Source organism: Podarcis liolepis, assembly GCF_965112155.1.
Source record: "Podarcis liolepis genome assembly, chromosome: 2".
Lineage (NCBI taxonomy): Eukaryota > Metazoa > Chordata > Lepidosauria > Squamata > Lacertidae > Podarcis > Podarcis liolepis.
In genome coordinates, this window is record NC_139555.1 from 61,414,481 (window position 1) to 61,432,258 (window position 17,778).

Consider the following 17,778-nt stretch of genomic DNA (forward strand, 5'->3'; position numbering starts at 1 on the left):
AGGGGAATGCAGTCAAACTGTTTAAGAACTTAGGCAGAATTCTGTTTGATCAGGCCATAGTTCTGTGTGGTCCAGCATTCTGTTCTCACAGCAGCCAACCAGATGCCTATGGGAAGCCCATAAACAGGAACTGAGTTCAACAGCACTTTCCTGACTTATGATTCCCAGCGACTGGCATTCAGAGGCGTACTGCCTCTGACCATGAGAGTAGATAATACAGCCCTCATAGCTAGCTTTAGATCCAGCTATTCCAGTTTAGCTAGTTTATGGATTGCACAATGGATCTGAGAGTAAAAAGGATATGGAAAAATGAAAAAGAGAGAACAAGGTGAAATTAAAATAAGTAGAAGGAAAAAAGTATGCCAAACTAAATGACTAGCTCCCAGAAATGCTCAAATTCTCATATCCTTTAAGCATCTTAAGCCTCTCCAAATATGTATTTGTCTTGCCATTACTATTAGCCTGTCTGATTGATGCAATTATTATTATTATTTTGGAACTTTTAACTTTGAAACCCTCCCTAACATCTGCTTGTTTTATTATGTCCTAGGTTGCTATGGAAATGTGGAACTCAAACAGCCTTCTTCAGGAAGATATCGTTCTGCATTACGCAAATGGCTGCTTAAATCTTTCCAAGGTTACATCAGCGAGTCACAAAAGCCACCCACTTTTGACCCATGACCTTCATCATCAATATAAGACTGGACTGGCTTTAAGCTGAAACTAATGTTCTCTATACAGTGGAATAACTCCACAATGGATTTTAGCTTACCACTAACACTTAAGCCATGTCTGCCCTCCTGGAGAAATGTCATAGTCTTGGGGTTCTACTGGCCCATCCGTGTTGTATGAGGCCTAGGTAGTCTCTGTAGCAAGGAGTCCTTACATCCAGTTCCAGCTGGTTGGCCAGTCACAGACTCTTCTGGGTCGGCATAGCCTAGCTGCAGTGATACAGCCTCTAGTAACCTCAGGTTTAGACTACTGCAATGTGTTCTATGTGGAGCAGTCCTTGAAGATGGTCCAAAAGTTGCAGCTAGTGCATGATGCAGCTACCAAGCTATTGACTAGCTCTGCAAAATGGTACCACATTGTACCCATCCCAAGGAGGTGAACTGGGTGCCTGTTTACTACTAGGCCCATTTTAAGCAGCTGACAATTGTCTACAGAGCTTGGAACCCAAGTATTTGAATGAGCTCCTTTTTCCATTATCTGCCAACCTGCACCTTGAAGCCTTGCTCGTGGTTCCATCAGTATCTGCAGTTTGCTATGCACCCAAATGGGGCAATACCTTCTCTGCTATGGCATCCCAGATGCAGAATTCCCTACTCCTTGGAAATGTGATCATCCTCTAAATTACCGTATTTTTTGCTCTATAAGACTCACTTTTTCCCTCCTAAAAAGTAAGGGGAAATGTGTGTGCATCTTATGGAGTGAATGCAGGCTGCGCAGCTTTCCCAGAAGCCAGAACAGCAAGAGGGATCGCTGCTTTCCTTCTTGCTGTTCTGGCTTCTGAGATTCAGAATATTTTTTTTCTTGTTTTCCTCCTCCAAAAACTAGGTGCGTCTTTTGGTCTGGTGTGTCTTATAGAGCGAAAAATACAGTATTCCCCCCCCCCCATGTTACATTGAAACTATGTTGAGGCTGATGTAGGGGGAAGTGTTTCTTCTTGCTGGGTTGCTGTAAACTGGCTTTATGTTTTTATCTTAGGGCTGGACTGAGGTAAATTTTATGAAGTGCTTTCTTGGAATATTGTGAACTGCCCCATAAATATTCAGATTGAAGGACGGGGCAAAAACTAACAATCCCTTGCAAATACTGCTGAATCAAAGCAAGTATGTAGTAACCAAGACTATGAACTAAATTCAGTTCTGGTAGCCAGAACAAATGTCTGAGCTCAGAAGTCTTTAATTATAAGTCTACAGTCGTACCTTGGAAGTCAAACGGAATCCGTTTCAGAAGTCCATTTGACTTCCAAAACATTCAGAAACCAAAGCGCAGCCTCTGAGTGGCTGTAGAAAGCTCCTGCAGCCAACCAGAAGCAGCGGAAGCCCCGTCGGACGTTTGACTTCCAAAAAACATTTGCAAACCGGAACACTCACTTCTGGGTTTGCGGCATTCGGGAGCCAAAACGTCCAAGTACCAAGGCATTCGGGATCCAAGGTACAACTGTATGTCTTTTGTAGCTGGCTCTATTTGGTGGATTACTGGGTTCTGGTAAAAAAAGAAGGTAGACCCTGAGAGCTTGAAGTCTGCTCCCCTGTGGTCTACAATGATTAGTAGTAGCTCTGCCAGTATTTCCCAGTCCTACGTGGAGATCTTTGAATCGGAGACTTCCCGTGCTTTCTCATAGAGCTGCAGACTATCCCTTAGAAGTCCTGATTCTAATCTGCTTGAAACCAACTAAAAGGTATTTTAAGACATCACCAGCTGGATAAACTGAAACTCATTTGTTTGCGCACCTCTCACAAAACAAAAGGCCTTGCAGAATGAACACTTGCACTTAAGTCCTATAAAACTTCTAATGCCTTAGCACAGCCTTCCACCCACTTTGTGTCACATAATTCTACACATTCGCACACCATTGCAAGCGGAAGAAGATAAAAACGGGGACATGTTCCAAGTTCAAAAGACAAGTTCTCAACAATGTATGTGAGTAATCTTTGGAAGAGATCACTGAGCTAAGGTATCATTGCTCTTGGTGGGCTTCCCCCAGCAATGAGGCAGACAGAAATGATTTAGTTGATTTTTCCACTGACGTTGCTAAATCAGCTTTCTATTGAAGGATACCTAGTAAGGACACCAAAACATATGTACTATAGGAAAAGAATGGGAAAGAAAACAATTCATACCCTGATAATTTGTTATTACTTGGAGGGGGGAATTGGAAGTCCGCCCCCCTGCAGTGATACCAGGTAGGCAAAAAGTGACTTTGCCTCAGCCACATACACACACAGTTTGAAGGCTTAGATTCAAAGCTCCCTTCTTTGTGAGAAAATATATTAAGGTTTCTCTGTATCCCAACAAATACCAGCAAACCACAATGCCCAAAAAACCTGAGGCACTTTGTATTGTTAAAAGGAAGATAGTAGCCTCTAGTGGTGAACCGTTGCCATTGCATCTAAATACTTTGTGGTGAAGCTTTTTCCGTAAAAAATAAAAATGGCCCACAGACCCCCTTCTCTTCAGTGATCCATACAGGCTTGCAGCCCTGTTTTGAGGGAAGGCAATCAGCCCTAAGAAGACATAGTAATTTGTTCAAGGAAACCAGTGTCTTTGCTTTGTGAATGGCAGTATTTAATTAATTACATTCATTTGTTTTGGGTATCAAACTGACAATAGCTCTCTAAAGCCTAGGACAGTAGTCTTCAACCTTTTTAGACCCAGGACCCACCTTCTCAGTTTTTATTACCATATGTCTGTATGGTGGTAGTGCTGCTCCCACACTCTCTAGGGTCAGGTTGCAACCCAATTGCTGATCCAAACCAACCAGTTGAAGACAAATTAACTAAGGGACACTTAACAATACTTTAATACTTGAGGGGGTCCTCAAACTGTGGTCTGCAAGCTTCATTCAGGTGGTCTGTGGCATCTGTGGATTTGTAGTTGGAGATGGCGCACCCATGGCATTAAATAGTCATACTGACTTTAATTGTATTACGTTGCTTCTTTTATTTCTTATATTGTAATTCAATAAAATACAACATAAGAAATAAAATGAATTGCTTTTTGTGCTAATTAGAGACAAGGAGGAACCCACACAAACCGTCTTCAGAGACGCAGGGTAGAATTCAGCGCCACACTATGATGAACCTTTTGTCCATGCAAGCATTTCAGTTTGGAATGATCCCCTCCCCACTCCTCCTTCGGTGCACTGCTCTACAGTTTCTCCTGATACACCCCACTCAGTCCATTTCAGGCGGTTTGCGGGGGGGGGGAGGGGAGGAGAGGAGGCCAAGTCCCATTGCACAAGTGGAAGTCCTTGTGCAGGTGAATCCTACCTGCAACTCTTAGGGATCCTTGGAAATAGAGTTGCCACGCTTCTGGTTTCAGCCTATCAGCTAGCACAGGGATGGGCAACCTTTGTTGCGGCAAATGTTTTGGGACTCCAGATCCCTTTAGTTGCAGTCAGCATGTCCGGTGGTCAGGGATGAAGAGAGCTGAAGACTGACAACATCTGGGAAGACAAATGTTCCCCACCCCTCAGCTAGACCTGGCTGCTAAGCAAACCTTAACACAGCAGGCACAATGGCTTCATGTTCTAGCCACACAAAGGAGTCGCACTGAGCTCAGCAGCACTTACTTCAGAGTAACCATTTTTGGAATTGGCTTGTTAGCATTGACTGTCACATGCAGATCCATATTTTCTAACCACGTCCCAGACCAGACCTTCCGCTCAACCATCTTTAACACGCACGCTGATCATAATCTTTCTCCTATGACGTGAAACGAGGAAGCCAAAACATTTCACAATCACTTTGGATTCAGCTAACATTATGTGAGTAACACTGAGCAAAACATCCAACACACCCTATGACACATCAAATAATACATCTAAGCCAATATTAGCAAGAATTTTCAAAAACTATTTTAAATATGCTTTTAGCTCATGGGTGGCTTTAGCACTTAACTGTCAAGAGAGCGGGACTTTCCAAATGCTGTTTCCCAGTGCATTATTAATTGCAGAGTGTTACATGCAATCCCAATTATATTTCCTCAAGCTAGCACGTATTGCAGGGAAATCACAGCACTCAAATCGTAAATTTGGGGGTCTTTATTCCCAGAACTGCATCCTTTTAAAAATCCAGTGCATCTTCTATCTTAGTATGTGGGAACACTTACAGAGCCCTTTAAAAACACAGTAAGCTACATACTCAACCCCTACCCAACACAAATTGGCCATATCCACTTTTACACTTGGGCCATGCCTACTCTGAAATTTTGGCCACACCAATTTTGACATGAGATAGTCACATCTGGGTTTGGGTTCAGAGAACTTTAGCATGATGTGAAAGATAATTAAAGCAGATTTTAAAGGAATCTGATCAGCTTTCAGTGTTAACCCAGGTTTGGGGCAAGTACTCTTCGATGAGAGAACCCCAACAGATATAAAACCACAAAATATGCAGATGATAAAAGCGTGGAAATATAGACGTTTAAAATACCCCTTACTAAGTTGCTTGCAAAATTCCCTACTTCTCTTCACATAGAAAAAGACCACACATTTGGTTTACTTATAAACTATTCAAAGGTCAGATTCATGTGCTTTTCCATACAGCAGCAAGGAAACGCAGGCAGTATTTGTATAGAACAGGGATGTCTGGCAGGTCGATCCCGGGAGGTTCTGGCAGACCTTGGTTGACCACAGGCTCCTCTTCCTTTTCGGTGGCATAAGACGGAGTTTTCGCTGTGAGGTAGATTGTTTCCTTGGCGATCTTTTGGTGAGGAACTTTCCCCCTTTCCCCTCCCTAAAAAAAGCGCAACATGTTTGTCTGGAACCCCCCCCCCCAAATGGGACTCCCCTCTCTTAAAAATGCTCAACAAGTTTGACCCAAACCCTCCAAAAAAAAGGATTGTCCTCCCTGAAAAAAGCTCAACAACTTTGCTTTGACCTGAAACACTGCCAGTTTTTTATTCTGTGAGTAGATTGCAGTCTCTTGGGAGTTGGACGTCCCTAGTATAGAAGAACTGTCCTTGCAACCCAGGCCCCTGCAGAGCTTATCTGAGGCCCAGGACCAGAGTCTTGTTCTTGGCAAGGCAGCGCAAGTCCTAGTGGGGCCCTCAGCCACCTTAGCCCTCTGAGGCCTGGGGCAAGGGAACCTGGATGCTCCCCCTTCTGTTGGTATTCAAGCCATTATCAGGAGAAACTGACCACTCTCCAGGCACCCGGCTTGATCTCCGGTTGACCTCCCTGTCTGCATTCTCCGGCAGGATTCAGGCAAGGTCACGATCGGCGATCCTCCTCAGCGTGAGAAGAACACACCACTCTTTCCTGCCCCCCGGGGGCAGGGAAAAGAGATAGACAGAAACGTATTTACATGTCTTTATTTCTGTCTTTGCAGCGTTACAGAAAACACGTCTGCTCTCTCCAAACTCCAGCAGCCGAGAGAGAAACTCCTCCTGTACTGTACTTCCTGTACAGCTCATATTACACTCTGAGCTAATTCCGATGCTTCGCACTGTGAATAGACTGTCCCTCTGTTTCCCACGGAACAGTCCCAACATTCCCATTATGTTTTGCTTTCAAGCTACCAGCTCGCGGCCGCATTGCTTCTATATCATAACACCTTCATGGGCCTGATGCAACCATCCCAGACTAATCTGCTGGGTATAGCGAAGATTCAGACATGTGGATTCGCTGTGCATTGCTAAAGATTTCAGAGTAAATAATTTGTTATGAGGCCAAAACCAAATCAGATAGAATGTAATTACTTATTTGAAAACTACATATAATTTCATACTGTGGTACGCTAGCTAAAGAATGTTTTGGGGATTCCCCCCCCCCACTAGGGCCAAAGTTCTTCTGAAATTAGCTGGAAGTGGAACTAAAATGGGATTTCCACATGACACTAAATATAACACTATGTGCCTCACAACACTCCTGCAATACTTGCAGGATCTTAAATATGCATACTCAAAAGTATGGTAAGTTTCATTTAGTTCAGTCAGCAAAGATTCCTGCCCCCCCCCAGCTTCATTTTAAAGAGGCTTCTCTGGTTTTTGTTGTTGTTTAGTCGTTTAGTCATGTCCGACTCTTCGTGACCCCATGGACCAGAGCACGCCAGGCACTCCTGTTTTCCACTGCCTCCCAGTTTGGTCAAACTCATGCTGGTAGCTTCAAGAACACTGTCCAACCATCTCGTCCTCTGCCGCCCCCTTCTCCTTGTGCCCTCCATCTTTCCCAACATCAGGGTCTTTCCCAGTGAGTCTTCTCTTCTCATGAGGTGGCCAAAGTATTGGAGCCTCAGCTTCACGATCTGTCCTTTCAGTGAGCACTCAGGGCTGATTTCCTTCAGAATGGATAGGTTTGATCTTCTTGCAGTCCATGGGACTCTCAAGAGTCTCCTCAAGCACCATAATTCAAAAGCATCAATTCTTCGGTGATCAGCCTTCTTTATGGTCCAGCTCTCACTTCCATACATCACTACTGGGAAAGCCATAGCTTTAACTCTACGGACCTTTGTCGGCAAGGTGATGTCTCTGCTTTTTAAGATGCTTCTCTGATACTGACCCTTTAATTAGTGTGTATCTGCTTACTGTCAGCAGGAGGAAACATAGATCTTACTTGGTTACCTGAATTAAGCTGCCATGTCATTTCCAAATTATTCTTACCATTTCGCATAACAGAACAAGCAGATCTGTGAACACAGATAATGTAATGTGCCACAGAATGACAGGGTTAGGACTGAGATGCAACCTGCCAGTGCTATGTTGCAGCTAAGAAAGATGTATAGTAGCTCAGACTCAGATTTATTTCCCTGCGGACTGAACAAAATAACTAATTTTTTAAACGGGGGATCTACGACAAAATGTTGCAAGATGGAGTGCTCCGTTTTGGGTTCCAGCCAGCCATGCCCTCTCGCATAATACTCCCTTGCGTTCCATCTCCCACCCAGTTCCCCAAGCAGTCAACACTCTGTAGCCAGGGCATACTCAGTCCTCACTGGGCTGTTTCGGGAGTCTCGCTTTATGCTTCCCCCCATATAGTTTCTTTTCATTATTATTTCTGCAAACTTTGAGGTTCCTCCAAGCCTGCTGACACCACCTTCTGGTCCAAGGTCCGTGCTGTGTGGACTAACATGAGGATTCTCGCTCGTCTTTCTCAAAACCTCGGAAATAGAGGGGATGCTGAACATTCAGTGTTTTACACTACAACTTTAATATGGAAAGCCAAGGTGACTCTAATAAGACAGTTGCACACAACGAAAGGCAAAATGATCTTTTTGAGCAGAAATCAGGCCCTGCTAATTATACTGAGGGACAGACAAAGAACTTTCCAGTCCTAAAAATGCCATACAATTATGCAGAAATGGTTCTGATGTTTGAGTGGCGTTATGTGATTTCTAACCTGCAAGAAGAGAGAGAGAACACTCTATCAAGAAATGGAAATAAACAGGGGAGCAGAAATGTCACAACCATCAAATGATTTCCCAACTCTGCTTTTGTTACTACAAAGTGATTTCAATAGATGAGAGCTGACATGTAATCGCTTTCAGTATTGTATTTAGCAATAATGCTGTGATTTTTAATTAATCTGTTCAGAGCAATATTTTTCCAAATGATGGTGAATAATATGCATTTGTAAAATGTTGTTGTTGTTTTAAAAACTGTTCCATACAATTTTGAAAGTTACTGAGTAACTGCTGGATCGACAGGCCTACAAAACATGCACTTGAGAGGCAGGAAAGAAGTGTCAAGTGCATACTTAGTGAGAGTTTGTTTAAATTAAGGAGCAGTCCTCTTGAATCAGAAATGGCGCTGACTGGAAACATACCATAAAAGACACCTCTGATGGAATAAGCTTCAGAGCACTTTGGTGCACAATTCTAAGCATGTAGAGTCAGCACTAAATGCCACTGAGTGCAATGGTGCTCCCCCCCAGGTAAATGAGAATAGGATGGCTCCTGAAGCAGATCTGCCCCAACACCTCTAGCGCTTTAGCTACTGATGTACTGTAAGTGCTGCCTATTTATATGACCCACTCTGTCTACCTTGAGGGTTATTTTCTGCAAAGCAATCTCATACCACAGTGGTGGTATGAAATGCAACGGTGCTGGCAGTACTAGATGTTCCGAATCAGTGTTCAGTCACTTGACAATCATGCATCCGATGCTGTTTGTTTATTGTTTGCTGTGTTTCAGCCATCATGATGAACTTTAAAACACATTATGGCATCCACTTCTGAAATCAGGAAGCTTGCTTTCCACATTTAATAAAAATGAGGACACCTTATTTGTATTCTGGTGTCCAAGTCTTTCAAAGCACCTGTCTCACATTTTTGTGCACTAAGTAGATTAAAGAAGAAGAAGAAGAAGAAGAAGAAGAAGAAGAAGAAGAAGAAGAAGAAGAAGAAGTAGTAGTAGTAGTAGTAGTAGTCAGGATAGCAAAAGATTCTGGCTAAAAACATGGTGTGGCACGAGATGTGGAAAAGCCCGGGGGGGCGGGGGATGGTTTTACTGAGGGATAGGAATCTACCACCCGCAAGCAATTTATTTTATACAATATAAGCTGCAATCCAAGTGTAGACACAGAGTGTTGTATAATAAGCACAATGCAGAAATAGGTGATTCAGTTTAAGTAGCCTAGCAAGAAGGAAACTGAAGCTTAATCTAGACATAGAATCATAGAATCATAGAATCATAGAGTTGGAAGAGACCACAAGGGCCATCGAGTCCAACCCCCTGCCAAGCAGGAAACACCATCAGAGCACTCCTGACATATGGTTGTCAAGCCTCTGCTTAAAGACCTCCAAAGTAGGAGACTCCACCACACTCCTTGGCAGCAAATTCCACTGTCCAACAGCTCTTACTGTCAGGAAGTTCTTCCTAATGTTTAGGTGGAATCTTCTTTCTTGTAGTTTGGATCCATTGCTCCATGTCCGCTTCTCTGGAGCAGCAGAAAACAACCTTTCTCCCTCCTCTATGTGACATCCTTTTATATATTTGAACATGGCTATCATATCACCCCTTAACCTCCTCTTCTCCAGGCTAAACATGCCCAGCTCCCTTAACCGTTCCTCATAAGGCATCGTTTCCAGGCCTTTGACCATTTTGGTTGCCCTCCTCTGGACACGTTCCAGTTTGTCAGTGTCCTTCTTGAATTGTGGTGCCCAGAACTGGACACAGTACTCCAGGTGAGGTCTGACCAGAGCAGAATACAGTGGCATTATTACTTCCCTTGATCTAGATGCTATACTCCTATTGATGCAGCCCAGAATTGCATTGGCTTTTTTAGCTGCCGCATCACACATGACAGAGATGTTGACGGTAAATCAGGACCCAAAAGTTAGGAGAGTGAGACTTAACTGTGCTGCTCCCCTGGAAGGAGTAGATCTCTAGGCTGGGAGTGGTTTTTGACCCTGCTTTACTTTACTGCATGTTTGGGGAATCTTTGGCCCTCCAGATGTTGCTGAACTACAACTCTCTTGATTCCTGGTCATTGGCCGTGTTTGCTAGGCCTGATGGGAATTGTAGTTCAGTAACATCTGGAGGACCAAAGGTTCCCAACACCTGCTCTACTACTTAATGAACAGAACTCAGCATTGGCTAGGAGTGCCTTTTTAAACTCTGGCTGCTGGAAGGCTAACTGTAGCCCCTCCTGTGCAACAAATACATGGCCTTTCACTGCCTTAGTAACTTCCCATTTAATTACAGTACATCCTGAAATGTGTTCTGCAAAGGCAGAATTTGGCAGCTTACCATCCAAGAAGGAACGAGGCACTTCCCTGTAATAAAATGGCATGTTAGTGATGGTAGGACATGATGGTTGTGTCCTACTGACAATCAGAGGCAGTAGACCTCTAAATGCCAGTTACTGGGAATCACAAGTAGGGTGAATGTTCTTGTGTTCAAGTCCTGCTATAGACATCTGGTTGGCCATTGTGAACGCAGGATGCTGAACTAGAAGGGACTTTGGTAAGATGCAGCAGGCTCTTCTTAATTTCTTATGAACCACAGGGAACATTCACTTCCAGTTTTAGCCTCAAGTACATTGGGTGACTGTCTGCTTTCAAGGTGTCAGTGCTTTAGTTTCAAAGGTCTGGATTTAGAAACCTGTAGAGAACTTCATGGCTCATGCATAACACTGTGCTCTCAACACAGTCTTTGCAGGTCCTTTTCTTTCCTTCAAAATGGGGACAGTGGATCCTCCCCAAAGTCAGTAAAATAGGGTGGGCAACAGATGCAGAGGACAGGGAACCACCACCGTCCCCCTTCTTATCACTTTTAAGCCCCTCTCCACCTGGAGTACATTCTCAATTGTCAGAAGTGACCAAGAGTTGTTACTTACTGTTCTAAAATAAACCTCAAGAATTTGAGTTCCCTATTATGGCCATGGAATAAGAATATGATATTGGTAAGATAGCCAGCATTCAGCACTGATTGACAACTGGCCAGACCACAACAAGCAAACAAAATCACCTGCAAGCAGTCACCTGCTAAGACTGGGGTGGGGAACCCCTGGCCATTTCATGAGGCCCTTGGGATCCCCACCTACCTATCGGCTGTTCTGCAGTGAGCAGCTGAGTGGGAAACAGCTTTGATGCTGCGCAAATTGTGCAACTGCAGCTCCTTTCTCTGCAAGGATCTGCTGCAAGATGAAAGTAGAGGGGGAAATGTCTCAGAAGGGAGACAAGACATCTGATCCTTCCAAATGTGCAAAAAAAGAGAGCCCCTGCATTTTGCATCTGCGTGCATGTCATTTTTGGGAGGGAATTGTATTTTGAAGTTTGAGGCTTTGAATAGCTGTCAGGCAGGGTCTGCAGTTCAGCTGTGCATTGATGTTATCTGCATTCCTCTGCTAGGATTACTGAGCTCTTCTTACCTTTTGAATAGTCAGGCCAATAAAGGGTGTAGAAGTGCTGTTGTTTTAATGAACTTCATTTTTAAAAAATGTTTATAGGGAAAATGGAATGTAAAATTCAAGTGGAGTTACTAAGACTTAAACATATGCCTTTGTTTCCATGGCTAATAGTTTGTGTGTGTGTGTATTGTATGTGTTAAGGATGTGTGACTGTGTGTGGCTCTGGAATGCAGTCCCCAAAAGCTGTCTATCATGGTAGCATGTGCCTCCACCCAGAAAACATTCCCAATCATTGTGCTAATGCTTGCACATTAAAGGCACAACTACAGTAGCTGGCTGAAAGATTTGCAATGCTGCCCAAATAGGCAGCTGATATAATTAGGTCTTGTAAAGTGGTGCTGCTTGATGCATTAAGCGATAAGACCTACTACAGAAAACCTTAGCCCAGCCACAGTGGGGATGCAGCAAAAAGGATCCATCCCTGCTACAACAAGGATTGCTGAATTTATGATGGAAACTCTGATTTTATAGAATTGGCTTTTGGGTTTTCCTTCTGGAACAAGAGATACTCAACTCCTTTTACTTTTACAGTCATTACTCTGTAGTCTTTAGTAAAACCATGTTGTCTCAGAGAGTCTGCTTGAAATGTTTTTACAGTTCTGCATGGCTGCATTGAAGCTGCCAGTTTAAACAGCTATAAAAATCCAGCAATACATGTTCAGTTAATGGAAGATATTTTAAGGTTGAGTCCCTGAAAAGGACTATTAACTTTATCAGCGAGCCAATAGGCAGAAACACACCTATAGCAGAACAGAATAGAGTAAGCAGGACAAAACTGTGGCTCAGATGATGCCATGACATCTAGCCTTTCTTTGATTCTGCCCAGCACCACATCCAAGTGTCTCCTGAGCCAGAATCATAAGGCAACATTTCTGCGCCAACCCCATTGTAGCAGCCTGCAGTACTTGCTCAGTTCTTTAAAACACACTCACCCACGGGACATCACTGATTTAGGTGTGATGAAAGCCACCTAAAACACTTTTGAGAATCAGGCTGCAAGGCTTAGTCAGTCATTGCAGAATATTAGTATCATTTTCATTCAGTTAATCACTGCTGAAACCAACTATGTTCTGCTTAACTAATAGTTAAACTAGGGGTTGCTTATCCAAAGAAGCAAGAGCTCCCGATTAAGCAATAATCTAGAGCAGGGACGTCGCAGACAACAAAGGAACACCCATTAAACGCAACACAGGAAAGACAGAGGGGGGAAGAGACATGATTCTAAACAACGCAAGCAGAAAGAATCCTGCAATCGACCAAGGTCATCTCGGGATTGACCCGTCGATCGCGGTCGACCGGTTGGACACCCCTGCTCTAGAGCATATTGTAGGTTCAGGGGATAAATTTACAACATTCCTATAGTTTATTCTGTTAACAGTGTAGGTTAGATGTGGGGCTGAGGTTGATTTGGATTTTCAGCCAAATATCTTCCTGATAAAATGTACAGTGGAACCTCGGGTTGCGAATGTGATCTGTGTGGGAGGCACGTTCAACCCGCAGTGCTGCATCTGCACATGTGTGGGTCGTGATTTGGCGCTTCTGCGCATGCGTAAAGCATGACGTCGTGATTTTGCACATGCGCGAGCGCCTAAACTTGGAAATAACCCGTTCCGGTTACCTGAAGCGTCTGTAACCCAAGGTACCACTGTACTGTACCTCGGGTTAGACTTGGAAAGGTCAATCTACTTAAATTATTTTCTTAGACTTCCTCCAAATCTAAATCCAGCATTCAAATGCAGGAAGAAGCTTTGTGCTCCATGAACATGCTTGCATCTTCTCTGCATGTTTCTGGCTGCTCATGCTTCTGGCCCATCATAGCTATGCTAAAATTCTGGATTTCTGCAAGTCATCCATAGAATCACTTTCATCTCGGGAGAGAAGTGTCTCTTTAAGTTTACTGTTTATTTTATATTTTGAATGATTTACAGAGCTGTTTTTTTATTGATAATTTAAATGTTTTATTCACATATTAAAAAACACACACACATTAGAGCAGGTTACAATTAGGTAGTGTACACATTTTGTGAAATAAATAGAAGAACCCAGAAGCTCCATTTATAGATAATGGGTTGAGTTGACTTAGAATATTTTCCTATATGCTGTTGCCTTCAACAGTCCATAAATCCTGGAAGCTGTCCTTCTCAGGCTAACTTGGGGGGAGTTAATCTCATACCTTCTCTGTTAATATTTCTGTGTACTGAAGGAGACCCTCAGGTATGTAGAACCACTACTGTCTTTTTATAATACCCTGTTTTGCTTAAGAACAGATGCTTGACCAACAGAGTTTACCATTAGAAAGAATAAGACAAGTGCTCCTGTTCTGGGTGCCAGAACAGCCGTTCTACAGTACCACATACTGGAAGCTGAAAGGGACACAAATAGGGCAACTAATTTCTTCATGCCGTCACCATGACCCTGTTCCTGTTATCTTTTTACTGACAAGCAATCTTTCATGCAGACACCTCCCTCTTGTTTCTTAATGGCCTTGTTTTGGCTCCAATCCTGGTGGGAGGGTCCAATGATTATCTTCCTTGTATTCTGTAGCTGACAACAACTTTTACTATAGAATCTCTGAATTTTCATATCCCAATAAACATTGTTTTCAAGTTCTATTACAAGTGCAGGACTAGTCTAAGCATGTTTAACTGGAAGTGTACCTTACTGAATTCAACAGGAATTACTCCCTTGTAATTGTGCTTAGAACTGCATTTTTTAAAAAACCTACAGTATTGTTGTGACTGGAGCGACATTCTGAGGTTAGATAAACTTTTTGGTAAAATGTTCGTTTTTTTCAGGTTAACATTTAGAGCGATACATTGGGATGGGGGACTAGATGCATAATACTGAGCAACACGATCAAACTTAACACAGTACAGTTGCTGGGTAAGACATACTAAATGAAAGAACCTCACATTACATTCTTAGATCCCATTAAACATCCAGACGAGAAAGCTAATCCTGTCACTAACCATCTGCTCAAAATGCCTTCTTAGGGTATTGATGACAGCTATATGCAGCAAAACAAATTCAAGTGTATGAATGAGCAAAGGTATACTTGGCATGCTTGCATTACACTATCTGCAACATACACCACCCCCAATATGCCTTTGTGCTGCTTCTTAATGCACATGGGTACAGCTAGGGAATGCTTTATTGAAGTAAAACCACTTTCCAAACTGAATAGAATGTATAACCTGTAAGATGTTAAATAAACCTATTTGTGGGATTCCAGATTCATGCTGAGTCCTCTATGTGCAACTATTTCCTTGGAAAAGGTAAAGAATAAAGTCATTGGAAGCTCTGATAATAATGTATTTGTTTTATGCATCAAGGAGTTCAAAAAGTTTTCGCTAAAATGGCTGAGTCCCATATGTAAACAAAAGTAAGTGAGCTGCTCGGAAATACTTTAAAAAATTCTCTTTTTTACTAGGGACTGAATACCATTTGGGATAGATCCCAATAACTAGCTTATGAAATAACATGCTATAAGCTAGCATGATCCACATCCCAAATGGTATTCCAATCCACAGTAAAATCTGAACTACTTTTCCAAAATATTTCCATTTCTTCTTCTATAGCTGTTCTGCTTTGAATAATGTTCATGTCTTTTAAGACTAATCCCTGAACATTTACAACAATTAAATTGTTAATAGTTGATTTAATATGTCATGTGTTTGGCTTTAAAATAGCTCAGCTAAATGAATAACTGAACATGCAGTGACTATTAACATCAAACTTCTCTCTTCTGTATTATAATGTTAATTTTTAAATTTCACCAGTCAAGTGACTGATTCCAACTTTAAAATATCCTAATCTGGATGGTGTGAAGAATATGTTAAAGTTTCTGGGGTTGGTCACTCTGCATTGGGGAACCCCATCTGATCCCAATAAAACTGTTCAGAGCTTGTCCTCTGATTACTATATATAACCTCACACTCTCCAAGAGTTCTTATACTTCAAAATCCCTACCCTGTATCTTAACCATATTTTTCGCTCCATAAGACGCACATTTTCCCTCCAAAAATTAAGGGGAAATGTGTGTGCGTTTTATGGAGTGAATGCAGGCTCCCTGGCTTCAGCGATAGCAATGCGAAGCCTCCAAAGCGCAGCGGGAGCGCTCCCGCCGCACTCCAGAGGCTTCGGGTTCCTTTCGCTGAAGGGTAGGTGCCCCTTCAGCTAAGCAGGAGGAGAAACGGAAGGGGCTTCATTTCTCCTGCCGCTTCGCTGAAGGGGCGCTGCGCAGAGAGGGGGATAATTTTTCCCCCTTGTTCTCCCCATCTAAAACAAGGTGTGTCCTATGGAGCGAAAAATACAGTAGTATTTTTCCCATTAGTGCTACTCCTCAAACCATGCAGAGACCTTCAAACCTTGCACTCCCAGATACCCCTACCACTCAACTTGATTAATTCCTTCTTTCAGATCTATCTTCAACAAATAATCAGTACCAAATTCCTGTTTTTTGCAACCTTACCCAAACCAATCCACTCCCTCAATTTCCCTCTCCAGTTTACACCAAAGCCCATTAACAAAGTATTTCACGTTAGTCAGATCCTACGCATATCTTACCAATAATTAACAATCTTGTGCTAATGGGATTGTTGTGGACCCAGCAGCTTTTTGAAATAGTTCTTAAACTTTTTAAAAGAGCAAACTTGAGCCACTTAATATTCCAATGTACCATATTTTCAACGGTTAAGATCATTTGTTCTTTGATGCCATTTCCCTTAAAAAAAATTTTTTTCAAAGTTAGTTTACTCAAATTGTCAGAGGTCCAATTTATCCCTACTGAAAAGATGAGAAAGTGAAACTATCAAATCACCTAAGATGACTGCAGTCCGTTCCAGCAACTTCTCAAAATGGGGTATGTAAAAATTCATTTTCACCTGTATCATAAATTTCTTACACCACTTTTAAAGCAATTGAATGTGGGCTTTTTGCACATTTATTTACCATGAGTGTGGTATCTCATCTAGGCTTTTTCTTTGTTTCTGTCTTGTTCACTTTTGTTAGCAGCCCCTCATCTATGCATCTCGTTTTCTCTACCTGGTAGCCCAGTGAAGAATTTGTTAACACTGTGAGGTCCAACAAAGATCGTAGCTATCAGGCTTCACCCTGAAAAAATTAAACAGAGTACAGAAGACTCTCAGCTTCAGAAAATCACCTTCCAAGTTGTGGAGGGAGAGAAGAACAATAACCCGGGTGAAACTAGCAGCCTCATCCTCATAGCCCCCCCCCCAGCAATGCATTTCCTAAATTTAAGGCTTGGTTAGGATTGCCATGTGAGACATTTTAAACAGGGGCAAGTACCTTCTCAACAGCCCTTTTGAATGGTAATTTTCAGAGATAAAGATCATCCTTTCAATATAAGAACTGAGAACCAAGGGGAAGAAGTTAGTATTTGTTAACCAATGTGACTTAAAGGCCTCAATTTTGGGTTTGTGACATTACAAGTTGTCAACTTTTTACCGCATCAACACAACCAGAACAACAGAATCGGGTAGCACTGTTGAGTCCAACAAATTTATGATGGCATCATCTTTTGGCTGCCACCCTGGAATTCCAAACAGCAGGTTCCCGCTTTTCTCCTTCTCACCACGGAGGGCTGACCTGCGCGCCTTTGGAGCAGGAATTCAACAGATGGGTCCGCAGTGGCGGGATAGTCATAATCAAACCGATACTGGCTGCACGTCGTTAATGCCCCAATCGCTCGCATGCATACACTGCGAAATTAAGACGGCGCTGTTAATCCTTGCCCAGAAGGTGGCAGACATCCCGAGCCCCTTCGCTTTTGCCCTTCAACCCTCCCGCCATTCACTCCACTTCGACCCCTTCCCACCTCCGGGTACCCCGAGCCTGACTGCGCGCGTTTCCTCCGGAGCAACCCCCCACCCAACTTCAGCAACGCTCCCTCCCATGGAGGGTTTTGCAGGCCGCTCCTACTCCGAGGCAAGTCCCAGCGACTTCCTTCCGAGAAAGTGCACTTCTTGCAGCCGGGTCCCAGGCACAAGCTGGGCGGGCGAAACCCCGACGGATGCCGGCCTGAGGCGCGCCTAACTCTGCCCCGCCGCTGGGTCGAGGCCTAGCCCTCCTCCAACTGCCCGGCTCCCCGTGCCCGTTTCCTCCGAGGTAAGTGGGTCCAGTGGAGCTCCCTCCCGCCGCGCGCGGACCGGGCGCCCGTCTCTCGCTCCCCGGGAAGGCGCA

General features: G+C 43.3%; 1 protein-coding gene and 1 long non-coding RNA gene across 4 annotated transcripts in view; one reads left to right on the plus strand and one right to left on the minus strand.

The window, feature by feature from the left end:
• Positions 1–4,756: 4,756 nt before the first annotated feature.
• LOC310699760 lies at positions 4,757–17,645 on the minus strand. 2 transcript variants are annotated; one of them, XR_014522220.1, is made up of 4 exons: positions 17,518–17,645; positions 16,528–17,297; positions 6,295–8,065; positions 4,757–5,817 (listed from the first exon to the last, which is right to left on the minus strand). It is a non-coding gene; the product is annotated as an uncharacterized lncRNA (long non-coding RNA). The 2 variants fall into 2 exon arrangements; XR_014522221.1 differs by lacking the exon at positions 17,518–17,645 and having other exon boundaries at positions 16,528–17,407.
• Positions 17,507–17,778, plus strand: part of CNOT6 (CCR4-NOT transcription complex subunit 6) — a 37,651-nt gene continuing 37,379 nt past the window's right edge. For both annotated transcript variants that reach the window (XM_083488130.1, XM_083488131.1), the window contains exon 1: positions 17,507–17,703. The gene's annotated coding sequence lies outside the window, so the exon portion shown is untranslated. The remainder of the gene's footprint in view (positions 17,704–17,778) is intronic.